We start from the raw sequence: 4703 nt of genomic DNA on the forward strand, positions 1-4703 counted from the left end.
TTTAAAAAAATTAAAAGCTTTGTTGATGCCTTTTTTTTACACCAGTCATCACCATTTACACCATTCACCCACCTTCTACCATTTCCCTACCCTTCCCTTGTAAGAGAAAAAACATTACTCAAGACTAACTGATATGACTGTTAGAGAGGAAGAGGATTATGAGTGTGGAATATTGCATACCCTGTCAGAATTAACTAGCAGACGTATTGCATGAGTCTGACAGGATATGCAATGCTGAACCCTCATAGCCTCTCCCATCTCAGATAATTAATGAGCATTTATCATGTACCAGGCACTAAGCTAAGCACTAAGGATACAAAGAATGGCACAAAAAAAAATTTCCCTGCCCTCCAGAAGCTTATGTTCTAATGAAGGAGAAAATGTGTAAGTAACTAGGTATATACAGGATACATACAGATAACTAGATGGAAAGTTTATTGAGGGAGAAGGCATTAGCACTTGGGGTGGAGGGTGGGGGAGAGACTGAAAAAGACTTTCTATGGAAGGTGGGACATGAACTGGGTCTCGGGGGAAACCAAAAGGCAGAGATGAGGAGACAGAGGATGCCAGGCATGGGGACAGGAGATATTTTATTTGAGGAGGTGCAAGGAGGCCAGTGTCACTGACTTGTAGAGGATGTGGAGAAAAGTGAAGTATGAGAAGACTAAAAAAAAAAGTAGGAAGGAGGTGGGCTTTAATAGCCAAACAGAAAATTTTATTATTTGATCCTGGAGCTAATAGGGAGCCACTGGAATTATGGGGGGAGAGAGGTGTAATATGGTCAGATCTACACTTTTAGGCGAATCTCTTTGGCACCTGAGGAGAGACTTGAGGCAGGGATTCAAATGGGGTTACTTGACTATGCCTTAAACTGAAATCACTTTGGCTCTCACTGATTGGCCAGTAATAGGTCCCAGCACAAGCCTCATTTGTTCATTGTTTGGGTTCTGATGGCTCAGAGTGAGTGTAAATAGCAATTGTTTCTGTTCTGGCCAGAAACTGAGTCTTCCCCTTCCAGACTGATTTTTTTTTTTGAGTAGGTTGAACAGTTGTCATTTCTTACCGAGCCTTAAATCACCAAATGGGCATTGCTTCAGACAAACTGAGACCTGGCAAAGACCTTAGGCCAAGGTCTCCCAACACCATCTCCAGTCTTCCTGACCTATGTCTTGCCACTGGACTCAGATGACTCTGGAGGAGAAAGTGAGACTGGTGACTTTGCACAGCCTTGCTTCACTTAAATCCAATTCACTTGCAACTCAAGGCATTGAATGATGAAGTCATTTGATGAAGTCATTTGTCCTCTTTGAGAATGAAGGACAAACAACAACAATCTTCATTAAGTAGTACAGTGCCTAGTAAATAGTAGGTGCTTAATAAGTGTTAGTTGACTAACCAATTGTAAGGTACCATTTTAATTTCACACTGAAAGATAAGGATAAGTAATTTGACAGGCAAAGTCTTGGTGGGTGAGCAGTGGCCTTTTTGCCTCCTCTTCTGGTCATGTTTCACTTTGGAAATGTCATTTATACCTTTTCCTTCACATGACAGACTGCTAGATGGTGCAGTGGATACAGCAATGGGCCTGAAGTCAAGAAGTTCAAATCTAACCTCAGATACTTACTAGTTGTGTTACCTTGGGTGAGTCACATAACATCAGTCTGCCTTAGTTTTCTCAACAGTAAAAAGAGGTTAATAATAGCGCCAACCTCCCCAGATGGTTGTGAGGGTCAAATGAAATAATATTTATAAATCTTTTAGTGCAGTGCCTGGCACATAGCAGGTGCTATTATTATCTACCTGTTACTATTATCCTCATCACCCACAGAACAAAGCTATCTCAGGGGTTGTATCATACATGGAATAGCTATCGATACTATTGATCATCAATGGTACCATATGTAGCGCTATGAGAAGAGGCTTGATTTAACATCTGTGACTTAATAATACATAAACAACATCATGAGATTAAAATAAATGGACATTCAATTCCAGGAGTATTTGTCTTGCATTATCTAGTTCGGCAAGCAATCCAGTATTAAGAGAAAAAAAATTTAGCTCATTTCCAAGAAAACTATTTCCAGATTTGAACATCTACCAATTGTTCTGCTGTCCAGGCAGGGATGAGGACAAAAGGCTATGCTGAATCAGAAAGGATGGACCTCTTCAAGAAGTCCTGAGCCCAACAGATTTATAGTCTTAGAGGAGGGAGAAGCCAGTAGGGAGAATCTTCCATCCCCAGTTTATGAGATTGGCACAGTGTGTAATGGTTACTGTCTTCAGGCGTTTGGCTTGGTTGAAGATGGCTCAGCTTTTTACCTTGGCAACCGTTGGGTCCCTGGTGATTAGCCATCTGTCCTGCATGGCACCTGCTACCAAGCTGCCTCCAGAGCCTAGGAAATTAGGAATTTAGCCTCCTAGTTTAATGTGTAGAATGCTTGCTCACTCACCTGACTTTCAACAAGAGAAAAATCACTGGGCATGGTTATCTATCAAAGGCTGCTCTCTCCATCACAAATCACTGAAGGCATAAAAATTGATTGTTCTGGATGGAAGAAAGAAACCAGAGTTCTACAGGGGTTTCTGAAGCAAGCAAGTACTAAGCCTGTTTAGGGATGCCATGAAATCCACAAAGTCCTTTGTGATCATTATCTGAACTGACATCCGAGTTTGGAGGGATTGGTCTGACCTTCAAGTACCAGCCAGCCTGATTCAAATGATCCCCCTATATTGTTTCAAGCATCAACATGCTCTACCATTTGCAGCTAATGGGTAGAGTTGCCACAGGTCCCAAAGCAAGCAGGGTAAATGCTAAAATCTGTGGATGAGGTCAGGAAAAGGACTGCCACTCACTCATCACATGACTACAAAGTAAGTCATCTCATGCCTCTTTATCTCTGTTCCCTCATCCATAAATGGGAGACAATGTGGTTCTGTGGAAAGATGGTGGGATTTGGGGTCAAAAAACCAGGCTTCAGATAACCTCTGACATTTACTATCTGTCTGACTTTGACTTAATTAACCTCTTTGACTTCGGGTTTCTCATTTGTCAAATGAAAGGATTGGCCTAGATCAGAGGTGTCAAACATAGGGCTTGGGCCACAGCCCAGGCAACAGTCCAAGTGTAGCCTGAACAAGGATTAAAACATAATTGGGGAACACAAAACAAATTTTTTAAGAGATAAGATAGAACACAAAAAATGTTAATATGTGGTTTTCCAAGTCAATATCCGGCAGGCAAGGATGATTTGTATGGTTTGGTGGCTTCTGTTTCTATTTGAGTTTGACACCGTTGTCTTGGATGACTTGTGGGATTCTTTTCAGTTCTGAATCTATGATCCTATGAAGCCCCTTACAATGCATATAACTTCCCCAGACCTTATTTTCCTCCTCTGAAAAATGGGAGGTCTAGACTTGATGTTCCTTGAGGTCCTTTCCAGTTCTGGACCTAAGATTTTACAATTCTATCCCTATTTAACTGTTGGGGTTATTATAGTGAAAGGACTTTGTAGATCTCAAAACCTACATAGAAATGTGAGACACTATTATTACTAGAAACAGGTTATTATTTTAAGCTGCTGATGTTGTTATAAGCAAATGTAAGTTGTGGCTATTATTATATACATGTACTGTAGGGGATAGAGAGATCTGGCTTAGGAGTCAGAAAGAATTGGGTTCAAATCCTGCCTCTTACACCTGGGTGTGTGACTCTAGGCTCTCAGTGCCCCCCAGGCACCTCTCTAAGAATATAAATTGTAAAGACCATGCTAATCCACATGGATAGAGGGAATTAATCACCAGGAGCACTTGACAACGATGAAATCACAAGAACGCTAGTCACGGTTAAGCTTGGTCCTTCCTCTAAGTCATATGGCCAGCAATGTGAGTAAGCCTTATGCCTTATGGTGAAATTGAGGTCCATCAATATGGAATTGTATCATGAAGTGGAAGTTTGTTCAGATGAAGAGGGATGATGATGATGTGATTAATGACAAATGTAAGTAGAAGCATGGTAGCTCTGGAGAATTAAAGGCAAATTGGAGAAGAACCAATTAATGACTGAGGAGCTCTGCAGCAAAAGAGCTGTCTGACTGACCGGTGAAAGGGTGCTGGCTCAGAGAAGGTTCATTCCATGCCACTATTTATTGATGATGGTATCAGTAAGATCATTTTATCTCTTTTTGGTCTCAGCAAGATCACAGGTTTGTAGATTTAAAGCTGGAAGGGATTTCCAGAACCATCTAGCCTTACCCCCTCATTTTTACAGATGGAGAAACTGAGTCCTGGTGGATGAAACGAGTTGCCCAAGGTCCCACATAGGATTACAGATCTACAATTGGAAGGTACCTCAGAGGCCATCAATGTAGTTCAAACAGTATGTTTCAGAGGTAGTATTCTTACTCATCTCCCAAGACTTCCAAGTGTTGTTTCCCCTGTAGACACACAGTCTGTATATGTCATTAACATGACTCAAATCCAGGTCTTCCTTGCTCTGAGGATGGCACTTTGTTCATTGTATCATGCTGCTTCGCTCAAGTGGTTTTCCAAAATGTCTCCCCTGTTGGGAAGAGAGTGGTATGAAAGACTGGCATGACCCATTACAGTCCACTTGAAAGTTAGCCTTTCCTGGCAGGAGCTCCAGAATGCTAAATTTCATGCATCAGATCTCTCTGAGTTTGGTCAGAGGGAATCAATTTTTCAGG

This window comes from Trichosurus vulpecula, chromosome 5 (genome assembly GCF_011100635.1).
Source record: "Trichosurus vulpecula isolate mTriVul1 chromosome 5, mTriVul1.pri, whole genome shotgun sequence".
In the NCBI taxonomy this organism is placed as follows: domain Eukaryota; kingdom Metazoa; phylum Chordata; class Mammalia; order Diprotodontia; family Phalangeridae; genus Trichosurus; species Trichosurus vulpecula.